This window comes from Erpetoichthys calabaricus, chromosome 7 (genome assembly GCF_900747795.2).
Source record: "Erpetoichthys calabaricus chromosome 7, fErpCal1.3, whole genome shotgun sequence".
Taxonomy (NCBI): Eukaryota; Metazoa; Chordata; class Cladistia; order Polypteriformes; family Polypteridae; genus Erpetoichthys; species Erpetoichthys calabaricus.
In genome coordinates, this window is record NC_041400.2 from 145,917,753 (window position 1) to 145,932,402 (window position 14,650).

General features: G+C 39.9%; 1 protein-coding gene and 1 pseudogene across 1 annotated transcript in view; one reads left to right on the plus strand and one right to left on the minus strand.

The window, feature by feature from the left end:
- plcxd3 (phosphatidylinositol-specific phospholipase C, X domain containing 3) overlaps positions 1-14,650 on the minus strand; it is a 205,269-nt gene that overhangs the window by 106,470 nt on the left and 84,149 nt on the right. The gene's annotated exons all lie outside the window — the stretch shown is intronic.
- LOC114655217 (uncharacterized) lies at positions 7,367-7,510 on the plus strand (annotated as a pseudogene).

A 14,650-nucleotide genomic window follows, 5' to 3' on the forward strand; every position in this document is an offset into this window, starting at 1 on the left:
TTGTGACAAGTATCATCTTCGTCACAAGCATTGTCACCTTCTCTTCCTATAAAAATGTTGATGTATTTTGACAAAAAAGTAATGTTTTTACCTTTAAGCATATGTAATATTCATTCATTCTTTGGTCTCTGTATGTCCTGTATATCTTTTTTTGGAATAAAAATCTATTCTATTGATTGACACAATGGCCTGATCCTATCACGAAAGTTGCTATACCAATTTTAGAGTGCTCAGAAGGCTACAGTCACTCATGTCTAAAGGTTTTCAATCATTTGTCATATCAGTTTTGTAATTTCTGGGTTAATGTAATGCAGTGTGTAATATTCCATATCGATAATCTGAGAATACAGCAACCACCAGACAGATCCAAAGATCTGGATTTGGTTTCCAATCTAATTTAGCCTTTGGGTTTACTCACCAGGTGCTTTGGTTTCCTTTTCATCTAAAAGACATGAAAACAAGGTTAACTGCCTCAGTGTGGCTTTGTGTGAGAGTTTGTAGACCTAACCTACAATGAGTTAGTACTCATCCCATCCAGGGCTGGCTTCTTCTGTATGCAGTATGCTTAGACTTCTGCTTTCACTCACACTGTTGAAAAAGCTGATAGGTGCATTAACTGAGAAACACTTTGAGCCAAGCATGCACTGTAAAGAGTGATGTATAAAAAAAGAGAGACTACCAATGTGGCCAATAATTTCACTTCATTCTTTGATCTTGCAACTTCCACAGATCATTTAAGAGTATGACATCTTTACTTTTTCTCCAATACTGTGACACTGCAATCACAGCTCTCTAAAGGTACTTTGCTTACTTCACCTACCATATGCATTCACATTAAAAGGCAGTAGTTAATATAATGTTGTAGTTAATGGCCCAACAATGGATGTTTACTCATGCTTAACCTTATATTTTTACTTTAAAATTTTAAGTGTGGTAGAATATATTTAATATACTCTGATTTTCAGCAATTAAATCTGAATATTTTCTGCATCTGCTGCTCCAATTAGTATGCATACAGTAAAAATTGGTTTGCTTCTCAGCAGAAGCAATATTTAATTATGTGCAAAGGTCACTGAAGGGGGACTGTATGCAAATGGGGAACAGCCTAACTCTCTGTGTCTAAGGCACAGCACAAGCTGCATCCTGAAAGAATATTGTGCAGCTCTTCAGAATTACCTTAAGTAATGCCTGCCATCTAAAGCAGAATGACTCAGAGTACCCCAACGCCCTGTACTCTGCCATCTCTGTGAGCTCATCCTTAGGCTGGATAAAAAACTGCCACACTGAACTTCTGGGAACCACATTAACAGAATGCCAACCCTATTAAAAACCATCACACTATATCAGATACTGATGTGAACACTTAAAACAAAAAGAGCTCTCTACAGAGACTGCCTACTTGACTATAATGTGCTTGTCCTTAAGCAATGGGGTTTCACTATTGTTGTGATGTAAGATTTTGCACATAACTTGATAAATATTTTGTATGTCTTTATTTGTAATTTAGGCAAAGCAATGTGATTTAGTGTTACATTAGTGAGCGTGTGACCGACCCCCTTTAGGAATGGGTCTCTCTGAATTTTGCGACAGAGTTGGGGGAGAATGTGCCTTAAACCAGTTTGGTGAGTATTTCTCTGCTAAAGTCTTTCAACCCCCGCAAGAAAGCCATAAAGACATATGGTCTTGGGGGTGGCAGGTTTTAAGATGTTGTATTCCCCCACTGGTCTGAAGTATGGCAGTTTGGAATTGGCTTGGATCAGAAGCTTTTCAGTATCATGATGTCCTATTGGCTGTAGGGGTGGGACAGAGAATCTATAAATCTGCTTGTTCAACCACATTCTCTCTCTCTTACTAACCAACATATGATGAAGAAGTATCTCTCTTACCAAACTGATGAAGACCATCACACCATGAACTAAAAGGACAACACAATGGAGACCACAGCTTAGCAGCCATATTGGAACAGGCATACGGCCTGTTCTGAAGAAAGCTGAGCACCAATGATGCCTTAACTAGAGACATTTTAAATAACTACAAGTCTGTGTGCCGCCTGAAACTACACATCACCATTTAATAAGGTTGTATGGTTGCCAATATTCAAATGTACTTTGCATATTGTTATTATTTATGAATATTACCAATAATACATTTTTTGTGTGTAACTTAATTCCTGCTTGTCTTTTTACTACACCTAATTGCCTATAGATATAGAAGGGAAGGTGGGGATAAGTTATATACTATAATACCTTATAAACAGTGGTAAGTCTGTGAGATTAGGCATTCTGACAAAGGCTACATATTAATAATACAATAGGGGAAAGTAGAGCAATATATATTACTCTACCAAGACAAAACAACTATGTTGGGTCAACAAATGAGAAATTGACTATGGAATACAAGCAAGTGCACCATTTCACAACTATCTTGGATTTAGCCATGTCCAAAGTATCCCTGCAAAACTGAATGACCATAATAAACAGATTAAAAAAGTGGTTAATCAAAATGATGGATGAATCACCTATTTCAAGCAGTCTTTCAGAGTGCACAAAAAACTGCATTATTACAAAAAATTATTGTCATTCTTTTGCATTCCAAAAAAAAAACTATGACAGTAACAATATTTATTACATAAAAATGAGAATCATTAAAAAAAAGCTTGTCAGGTGATGGTAATGAAACCTTCATGTGTTTACTGTCTGAAGTTTCAGATGTCATATATGCTGATTGTAAAATGATCCCCCTACTTAAAACAAACACCCAATGATTTAATAAATCTACTGTGTGAAATCCAGCTCAGATCTGGGGCTGCTGACAATGGTGCATAAGGAAATGCGAGCATAGTTTAGCTCCCCAGATTTGTTTGACTCAGACTTCTCAGACATAAAAAAAATGTTAAAATCCAAATACTGAAGTATTTCAGCCAAATGATTCAGAAGAGTATCACTAATAAGTGTAGCCATTTCCAACAGCTCATCTCTCAAGTGTGATGACTGCAATGCCAATGGTGACAGTGAAGTTGAAGCTGTTAGAAAATGAAGAACTGAAAACTGAAGCCAAGCAATACAAAGATGCTCAAGATTATTTGCTTATTTGGCAAAATATTTATTGTGAACTGCAATAGTGTAAACTTCTCAGCATGGTAGTTCAAGACACCAGTCACCTTAAAAAGGCACTATATTTAAATAACGAATGAAGGATATGACTGTTATGCTGACCAACCCACTCTCCTTGTCCACAAATTCATGAAATCTTCTTTCTTTCCTTCTGTAGTAAGTGCCTTTCCTTTCATACCATCCTTATAACATTTCTGTACCCAGTGTCCATAGATTCATCAGTAGTTCACCCTGCTGTTCCAGAAATTCTATAATGTTTTAACAGAATGAAAGGGTATGACCCACTTCTAGAGTGAAATGAATTAAATTATTTTATATAGTATTAACAGTTGTGACCTTTACTTTGAGTTAGACCACTTAAGGATGAAATAAAAGCAGATGTGCATTAATACATAATCCAATAGAGCAATGAATTCCTTTCATAGCCTTGCGTACCTTGACATTTGAGCTTTTTTTTTGCTCTAAATCAAGTAACAAAGATGAAGTCGGTTCATTTATCACCTGCCCCTGTAACACTGAAACACAGTGCAGATCGTTTATTTTTCTCCAATTTGACAAGCCTGGACTTGCAGGATGAAAAATGAACAATACATTGCATAATTCGAAAAGATTAAAGTTCAAGTTCTCCTGAATTTGAATGCAGCTAACTGTGCCAGTTACCTCGTCTAAGCCAACTTTTTCTTTTTATGATTCAAGTAAAATGTTTGCAATCTTCATTAAATATACGTTTTTCCAAAACACAGATTCATAGTTAAAAAGCTGTACATTTTGAAGATGTGCTTGACATCATCATAGTGTGACACACACAGCAGTGTAGCCTAGTGGACAAAGCAGAAGAATTTCAAAATTCCGACTGAAATTTCACTGTGTGTTTTTACCCACTTGCACTTTAACTAGAAAAAGTATGAATGTTGTCACACATGTGCACATGGGAGGCAGCTAAGGGGTTTCTATGAGGGTAATTCCATGCCAGTCCAGGGGGTGGCAAGCTGCACTAATCCTTTCTCTTTTTCTACTACAGACCAGTTATAGGAAATCCCACCTGGCCTTGATGACATCACTTCCGGTAACAACCCAGAGGACACCACTTCTGGTCCCGAAGATGTCACATCTGGTCTTGATGATGCAACTTCTGGTGACGTCACTTCCACTGCCATCCCTTAACACTAGAATCCCTGAAGCCTACGAAAAAATGCCATGCCATTTGAACATCAGTTTTCATTTGAACATGTTTTTTCTTTCGATCTTGCCTGTACTCTATGGCATAGTGTTTTCAAATAGTGATGTTTTAAAGTATGAATGTGTGTGTGCGTGCGCGAGAGAGGTGGAGATAGTTTGATCTCCTTCAAGTGGTTACTGGAATATAAAATAAGCACTTTCACAAAGGTATAACAAAACAGGTGTGCTTTTATTCAAGAATAAAGCTGAATAACAAAAATTCAAGTGACAACAAGATACCACGAAGACATGATTCATCAGTGGTTGTCTGTCTGGTTATGCCCCTTCAACAATATGTTTTACAGGCAGCAAAAATTTATACCGGCTGTTACAGACTGAAATCAAAGGCTTCTTCATTTTGGGCGCATACACCGTCAGCATGACACTGCCAGATCTAAACAGCAGCGTGGCGTATTGCTCACGTACTGAAGTGACTTTAGCTGCAGGTGGAAGTCCCATTTTACGTTATGATGTCAAGCGGAGTTGTGTTGTGGTGCAGCCATCTATTAGCCAGCGAAAGAGCTGTGAAGAAGCTGTCTGCTGTTACGGTTCTGCCTTTGTCCAGTCTGATAGCGGTCATGGAACATCGTATCTTTGATTGCCAGTACAATAAATAGTTCAGAGTAGGTATCAGCCACAGCACCCACTGTGTTCATTGCTGCTCTTGTGAAAAGAATGGAGATAAATGCCATCAACTCAGAGAGGGAGAGGCAAGTTAGTTGTACCACATTAACATCACTGAGAGAATAAAACTGAATAATAAAAAAACAAGTGCTAACTTTTACAAGTAGCCACAATTTACACCGGGTATTACAGACTCAAATGAAAACTTATGTTTTTATTATATTATAGTAATAATAATAATAATAATAGCAGCTCACTACTCAAAATGCAAAGTGCCTGGTCTCGAACCTGGGGTCTTTGGGTTATAAGGCAGTGGCTCTTACCTCTGCACCATTCAAGAACACATATAAACTCCCAGTCGATTGACATTTGAGCTTGGGTTTTTAACTCATTGACAGCAACATGTAAATCAAATGCTTTTCTTTTCTTTGGTTATATTCTTGAATAAAAGTGCACGTGTTTATTTGATATTTGGACTAAAGTCTTCACACATTATACACTTCACATCATTATTAGTATAACATGGAAAAAGTTTCTGCTTTAGGTATGTGTTCAGCATTTCTTGCCTCGCATTTCCTTTCATCTTACATTTACCAGATCTTTGTAGACACGGAACACACATGAAATGCATGAATTCCAAATAACAATATATTATTGACCCTATACAACTTCAGGCACATCAGACACAGATAAGGAGCTTTGACGTGAGCCAGGAGAACTTTTTGCCCGAATTGAGCTCCGTCAAGGCGGTGGATGGGACAGAAGGCTACTTGCTGCTTGTGTTGATCGATGCATTTACAAAACAAAAGATGCTGATGGAGAGGTGCAAAGGGAATTAAGGTGGGCCAGGATTACAAGTTTTTTTTTTTTTTAGGCTTCAGGGATTCTAGTGTTAAAGCTGCCATCTTTGCCTCATCCAGGCAGTTTCTGTTTTGGACTTAAACCCATACACAACTGTACACCATTTAACTTTTGCAGCCGGGAAATATTTTACGGGTGGCTGCCCCTAACCTTTTTATGGCTCCTGTCTATTCATTTGACAACATAAAGTAAACAACTGTAGTCTAATTATACAATATTTCTCTGAAAAGATTAGGCATAGAAATGACTACAGAAAAATTGCTGCTAAAAACTACACTTGTTACAGATTTTCTTAATTGTAAGCAACTCCAGATTTGACTCATGTATAAACCTGGTTTGACTCACCACTTGGAACTGAAGCCTGCCTCTAACACTCACCCCCATATTACTAAAGAACATACAATACAATACAATACAGTTTATTTTTGTATAGCCCAAAATCACACAGGAAGTGCCGCAATGGGCTTTAACAGGCCCTGCCTCTTGACAGCCCCCCAGCCTTGACTCTCTAAGAAGACAAGGAAAAACTCCCAAAAAAACCTAGTAGGGAAAAATGGAAGAAACCTTGGGAAAGGCAGTTCAAAGAGAGACCCCTTTCCAGGAAGATTGGGCGTGCAGTGGGTGTCAAAAGAAGGGGGTCAATACAATACAATACAGTACAGTACAGTACACAGAACAGAACAATTTCTCAATATAGTAAGAAATAAAAAATATAAATTTTAGAAGTACAGAGCAGAATTTAACAATAGATGATATATCCCATAATAAGATTTGGATTTGTATAGAGTCCTGGAGACCTCATCCTTCAAGCTGCCTCCCCCATTTGGCCATTCCACAGCTGAACAGTGCTGGGCCAGCCAATCCGATGAAAGGACCCCTCTCTCCCACGATTCCTGCAATCCTCCATCTGGGATGACTTTTCCTTAGGCAGGCAAAACAACTTGGCAGGTGGGCCATGGCACCAAGTGCCACATTTGAGTACAAACATACAAGTGAGCCACGAAATGGAGATAAAAAAACTCTTCCTTAGTTTAAGCTATTAACATCCTAGATGTTTGCCTAGGCAGTCCAATCAATGCATAGTTCAAGAGTTTCCAATTTAACACTGCAGCAATATCTACAATGACTACAACTTGCCTGAAGAAGGGGCCTGAGCTGCCTTGAAAGCTTACATATTGTAATTTGTTCAGTTAGCCAATAAAAGGTGTCATATTGTTTCACTTCTCATTTCATCCATAATTGCTAACATGGTACATCACCCTACTACTATAAACATATATACAAAATTAATTTTTGTTCATTATCTTAAAATCTGAGTTCCACTTCATGAATGCATTTAACATTTCTTATGTTGAGTCCATTTATCTTAGGAGAAAGACACTCTGCAGGAAGTGGGTGAGGTAAAGGGGAGGGCACTGGGGCAGGGGCTCTCTAAAACGAGTTTACTTCTGGCTTGAAACCAAGGAGGAACTCCACCAGCATTGGTCAGGAAATGGATCCCAATGCCTGCAATTCTGGAACAGAAGGATCTCAAAGATGTAATGAGGGTAGTGTGGTATGCAAGCAGAGACAGTTAGCACCCCAATACACACACACACACTTGACGAGGATGGAAGAGGTCCTGGTGGCATTGCAACTCATACATGTTTAAGGAATTGCCACCTACATCATGGCATTTCTAACCATAATATTCTAAATGGACAACCCCAGACCTGTTTAGACTGGAGAATTGTCTGTCTCCCTTTTATAAGTTAACTATTTTGGTGCTGTTTGCATTACAAATCAATGGAGCCTGAATGGGACTGTGCTGCTTCCAAACCTCAATCTTTTATAACAGCAAACTTTTAATGCAGTTGCTCCGTTGTTCTGGTAGTGATGTAGTGGTGTGGTCAATTGGCAGTGCCGCAGTTCCTGGCAGTTGGAATCACGCCTGGAAATGGGGTGAGGTGGGTGGGGTGTTAGAGGGGCCCTGTTTGGGTTTATTTAACATATTGGTTGCTTCTCATTCTGGCATGTTGAGTTCCTTTTGATTTTATTAATTAAAAAATTGAACAAAAATATATATAAGAAGCTTGTTTTGGACTGTTTATTACCATACTTAAGGAAAAAGATACCCAAAAAGGTGTTTGTGGAATGAATCATTTAATTATTCCTTATCTTGGGTTTAATAAAATTAACAAATCCTGGTAACAGGATGAACAAAATATCAGCAATGAGCAGTCATACCCTCTTAAAATGCCCCCTTTTGGTCCCATTATATAGTTTTGTATTATACAGGTAGTCCCCAGGTTACGGACATTCTACCTATGACTTACGAATGAGCCACAGGTGCGATGCATGCGCCTCAGTAACTACCGCTCTGTCATCTGGGAACGCTGCAAGCAGTGGCTGGACGGAGGCTGGAGGGGGGCGATTTCGCTGCCCGCGCAGTGTAGTTTCCCTCGGGCGGCTTCCGCCCACCACACATGGCTGCCCCGTGTGTTCTTGGTGGGCAGCTGGTAATGCTGCGCGCGGTGGCTGGACGGAGGTGATTTCGCTGCTCGGCTCGCACAGTGTAGTGTCCCTCGGGTGGCAAGCAGTTTCACTGCCCGCCCACCACACACGGCTGTCCCATTCATTCTCGGTGGGCAGCTGGTAATGTTGCAAGCGGTGACCCAGTTGTGGCTGAATGGAGGCCATTGAGGATGAACGGGGCGGTGGGGGGTAGCATTGTAGTGTGCATCGGATGGCTGCCTATTCAATGGGGGCGATTCACTACCCGCCTGTAGCCGCACAGTGTTCGTTCTCGGTGGGCAGATGCTGCAGGCAGCATACTGTAGTGGAGGTGACTGTGAGGTGGGCTGGTGATGAACCGTCCGTCGATGCCCCCATTCATTCTCAATACCAAACCTGCTTGTACTGTTACGCACATAGCAGGAAGTTGTCTCTTGTCAGTACATCAGACATGTTGGCGACTGGTGCCTTCCTGCTGTGATAGCGCGTACAGTGCTGGGCAGAAGAGCTCATCTTAATCTTTTGTCTTCACCCTTCAACAAAGTCTCTGAAACACAAATCTGATGCAAGTGCTGGTGATACAGTAAAGAAGAGAAAAAACATCACCATTGAAAATAAAGTAGCAATAATAAAAAGGTCAGAGAGAGGTGAAACTCCATCATTCATTGGCAGAGCACTTGGTTACAGTCGGTCAACAATAGCATTTATTAAATTTATGTACCTGTTCTGACTTACATACAAATTCAACTTAAGTACAAACCTACAGTCCCTATCTCGTACGTAACCAGGGGACTGCCTGCATATAAAATAACTATGCAATATAAACAGTATATACAATATATAAAACATATCAGTATATTAAAAATATTTCTGTTAGCAAGATATTTAGTAATAAATAGTTGGCTTTTGGATTAAACATCTAGGACACAGTCAAGTTTGAAAATGCAAAAATCCACATCGCATATTTCTAAAAGAAAGAAAAAAGAAGCTTCATTTAGCTTCAGGCAGTGAACAAAATCAGATTATGCATCTGTCTCAAAATCACAGTATTCAAATATAACCCAGAATTTCACCAACTAATTGGAAAAACTATTTTTGCACCTATAGATACTGTACATACCGTATAAAATTTCCATCACTACATTTTAAATAGATTTTTGTACCATTGCTATTTCTTTAATATCCTTGGACACATACATCTCGTCACAGATGTTGGCCAGGCTGACAGATATTTCAGGATGTATGGCTGAATACAACATTTTTCTGTTAAAGTCAGGAATGCTCTTGCTAGCCAAGCCTTTGATTAGTTGCTACCTCACCATCACCTTGGAAATAATGACACTGAAGATCACCCAGCCAGTCAACAATCTAAATGTTATCTTTGATTTCCAATTTGACCTTCACCTAGAACACTGCATTAATGAGCCATTCTTGAAGGTATATTTTCTGAAAAAGTGATTGGAAGCAGTGGATTCTTACTGATTTGCAATTTAATTTTTGTGCATGTGATCAGCTGTGCTTTGTGGAGTGGTGTCTAGTACAGCACTCCTCCAACCTTCTTTTTCCTGCTGAATTAGTTGGTGCCTGGGGGGCTGCACTGCATGCCCATCCACCTCTGTGCATGAATAAGTTGCCACAAGCCTGACAAACAGCACTGTACATGATTGGTCTTAATTGAACAGTGATGCACACCAGCAGGCACGGTGGAGCAGTGGTAGCGCTGCTGCCTCGCAGTTAGGAGACCCGGGTTCGCTTCCCGGGTCCTCCCTGTGTGGAGTTTGCATGTTCTCCCCGTGTCTGCGTGGGTTTCCTCCGGGTGCTCCGGTTTCCTCCCACAGTCCAAAAACATGCAGGTTAGGTGGATTGGCGATTCTAAATTGGCTCTAGTGTGTGCTTGGTGTGTGGGTGTGTTTGTGTGTGTCCTGCGGTGGGTTGGCACCCTGCCCGGGATTGGTTCCTGCCTTGTGCCCTGTGTTGGCTGAGATTGGCTCCAGCAGACCCCCGTGACCCTGTGTTCGGATTCAACGGGTTGATGAATGGATGGATGTACACCAGCATTTGTGGACTACCTGTAGTTTTCTGCTTCTATGATTCCCTCATGCTTGTGTTCACATAACTGTAAATGTAAATTTGCTTTGGATAAATATAGTCAATTCTGATCATCTTCAGGGGGTTACATTCCTGAACCCCTCCCATCCCGATCCGGACCGGTGGAGGGAGATGAGTTTGGATGGACGAGCCAGCCCTCCACTTTCACCCTTCGAAAGATGGGTTTACACAGGTTTACCTTTGGAAACCTTGTTATGACTTTTACTTCCCCCATAGTCAATTTCAGTTATCTTCTAGGTGCACTACCAAAGACCAAAAAGATGAAAGCAGGGCAAACCCGAGATCCTCACTAAATCATCAAACCGGTAGTAGCGTTGAGCAAAGTGTACAAAGGCAGGGACTTATTCAGTGTGTGCTTATGACCCACACTTACTTGGAATTCCTTGTCCATGGGGAACAACTGCAAGCCCCAGTCTCCATTATGAACAGGGGTTCTACAGATTAGCACGTCTCTTGGCGATGGGCAGACAAACATTAATCCATTTAGTGTAGCACACGTGCAGCCTGGACATCTAAGGACATCACAGACCACAAAGATTGTTCAATCTCACACTTTGCTGCTGTGCAATAAACCTCATGGAATTTTTTTTTGTGCTGTGCATAGCCAGATCTGATCCAGCTCGTAAGATCCTCATTGTTGGGGACTCGAGTGGCTGGACCAGGCCAAGGGGTTGTCAATGAAAAACCCTTGGCTGCGGCAGATAGAGGGTAATTTCTGGAAGGTGGGACCGGACCGCGTGTCTGCCTGAGGGGTTGCAAACCGGGATCCCGAGTTGTTTCATCGTGTAGTGGGTCCTTCAACGCACTGTACCAGTGCATGCTTCCCAATTTGACTTGACTTGACTTGTGCATGGCCGCAAATAGATGACAGTAGACCGGGGGTGTTGTAAAAGGGATTGTGGAAGAGGTGGGTGGGTGCTTGGCCATGCAGTGTGTTTAGTAGTGGTGTTCGGAGAAATTCAATCCAACATTTGGGTTGTTGGAAGTGGATGCATAAAAAATGCAGGATAGTCTGCAGAAATGACTGAAAGTTTTATGTGAGAGGAATGCTAATGTAGTAACTGAAAAGTAAGATACTGGCAATGGAGTGGTTTAGAAGGAAATAAGGAAGTTCTGCAGGTGGTTGTGCAAGCATAGCAGTGATAGTGAGGGTGAAAGATGCACGGAGGATATTCTGACTTCAAAAAGATCGTACTTTTTATTGAAGGAAAAAGATTATGAAAGCTGTTTGTGCAACAATATGCTCTGTGGGAGTCAGACGTGGCTGATTAAGGCGAAACATAAAACAAAGCTCAAAAGAACGGAGATCAGAATGATCAGGTGGGTATGTGGAGTGTCATGGAATGAAAGGGCGATGAACACTGAGGTCCACGTATTGTGTCCACATGATAGGCAAATGATGATGTGAAGAGGTGCACTAAAAACAGGGAGGAGGTTATGGACTTTCCATGAAGAAGGCATGGTTGGAGGTGGTGTTGGGTGACATTAGAAGAACAGGTCTCACCCCATCAGATACCCAGATCTGTGGAGAGAACAGGGAAAAATATTTGGGAAGGGGAAACCATTTAACCTGGGAAAATATGAAAAATGGCTGTTAAACAGGAGACAACAAGGATGATTTGTATGACATAATGATTAATTTTAAAGTATGACACTGTTATAGCCAAACTGTTAATAATTGTTACTACTTTTTCACACTGCATACTTTTTCATATTACATTTTTAGGTGAATGGCATAATTCGGAAAAGAGCAGCATGCTTTTATGCTTGTACGTTTTATTTCTAATATAATAATTATTCAGAAGAGATTATTTGTGCTGTATTGTGCTTAGGGATACTGTACATATAGTCCATAAATTCCAATACAACCAATGGCTAAAGAAAGAGACATATTAATTTTAAAATATAATTTGCAGATCACATGTCATAGTACTGCCCCAACACTGCTGATGTTCTTTCTTCTGTACTTATTCTTTTCTCAGTAAATGATCTGGTTGAACAAAGTTCAAAATAACGAGAATGCCAAAATGAGAAAACACAAAATTAACAAAGTAGCTGCTTGCAGGCTACAGCTTAATTTTATTTTACAACTGAGCAGTTCACAGATGGCCCTCCATTACCAGAACACTGTAAACTATACATTTAATGTAGACTCGGGGGGCTGGTGGTTCTGATGGGTAGCGAAAAATCTATGATCACTGTTAATTTATTTCTTGTTATTATAGCGAAAGTCATCTGGAATGTATAATTTGGTGGCAGACTTATTAAGCATACCGTAGATTAAGTCCAATAGCACAGGGACCATCGAGCACAGCTTTATTTAGAATATTGAATGTGATTTGCTGAAGTTGGTAAGTATGCCACTGTAAAATAACCCATTTCCAATATTTCAAATTGGTTATTTTAAAGGTTCACATTACATGCAAGACGCATGAAGCATAAAGTAATTTGACCAGCCAACAGCACTTGCATGTCTGTGTGTAGCTTGTTTCAGAATATTCCGATCTGATGCGGTGTTCGGTTTGAAACTGTTATAGCATATAATGAGAGATTTCTTTTATACTCTCCTTTCTTTATTTGCTACACTGCCTTGTACCACGCTTGGAGTATTTTATTCTGTAAACATTTAGTATTTGATGTCACCAGGGACAAATGTTAACAGTTCCTGAAGGATGCTGAAACCTTGAGAGTGCACCAGATATTAAAGTGTTCTCCCTCAAAAAAGATAACGCTTCAGAAAGGAATGAGGATTTTCCAGTGCAAAACCGGCAAACTGATGCGATATAAAGTAGAATAGAATGGGAACAGAAGATAATATACTGCAAGCATGACATTGAACTCCTACAGTGATGACTGGAGAAACATTCTGACAAACATTAAGATCATAGAGTATTTATTATAGGGATCGCCTTTAAAATATTCTGAACATAAATTTCAATAACAAGTGAGTGCTGTTTTAAGTTGAAATATTTCAAATTGCATGTATCAGCCTTTACCAGTAAATCTCTTCACCCATTGTTCCACCCTTTACATTATACAGTACTTGTCCTTAACTCTGCTCATCTTTATATATTATCCAGCAACACTACTGGCTGGCACATGCCATTCTTCTGCTTTAGGTAAAACACAACTGTGCCATCTCTTTGAATTAGCAACATCACAGTCAACAGGCAATAACGCGTAAAGAGTAGTTATTGTAGCACTGTGTGCTCTGGGACAATTTAAGTCCTTCCATATGTCCAAAGCTTTAATGACAGCTCAGCACACACACACATATACATACACACACACACATACATGTCCGTCACCAATTCAGGTCTCTTATTGGTGCAGAGCCTCTCTCACATGCAAGTCAACAGGCACAAACTGGAAATCTACTGGAAAGCATTCAGCACAGACCAAACTAACAGTATTTATACAACTAAAAAATCATTGTAACATTACATTACTGATATTTGTTAGGTTTCCTAATTCTTTGTTAATTTTTTTTCTAATAGTTTTATCCTTTAGTCTGTATATTTTTCTAAGTTTTAAGCCTTGCAATATTAATTTTCACCTTTGCTTTGTTTTTATATTTTGTTTTCAGACTTTTAGTTTATCTTTTTGTGTTCCCATTGTTAAGACTTGATTGCCTGTTGTCTGTGGTGTGGCCCCAGAATTCACACCACATGATGTCACTGGAATGATAGCATATAAGATGTCATCCACAAACAGATTGTGGATTTAAAGCTAAAAAACTTTTAAGAGTGCTTTGTCTTTCAAAACCTCAGAATTCAGACCTTTTGCATTGATTCTATGACTATGGTACCTGTGCCATGTATCAAGCTCTGTCATAAGATAATTTGTCTTTATGGTTATGATCCTCAATACTGTTACGAGTAAAAGTTTCCACCTCCTGGTCCCTTCTTCTTTTGCTCATGTGGACTGCCACATTTTTCATTTGTTGACAGAACAATATTATTGTATTAATTAAGTTTGCCTTTCAGAAGTGTGCACACCAGACCTTTATGACTGCAAAGGTCTTGGCTGCATCACTTTTCTGTGCTAGTTCATGCCGTGTGGAAGTTGTAGACAGTCCATTAAGTCTATCCTGTGTCACTGTACTGTGGAGGAAGTTTTAGCTTCAAGAAGCTGTGTTCTCTTCAAGCTACTGAGACAAGGCTGCTGAGGTTACACTCTTACGAATTGGCATTTGTGTTTAAGGAGTGCCCATTCTTTTAATATTTTCCTCT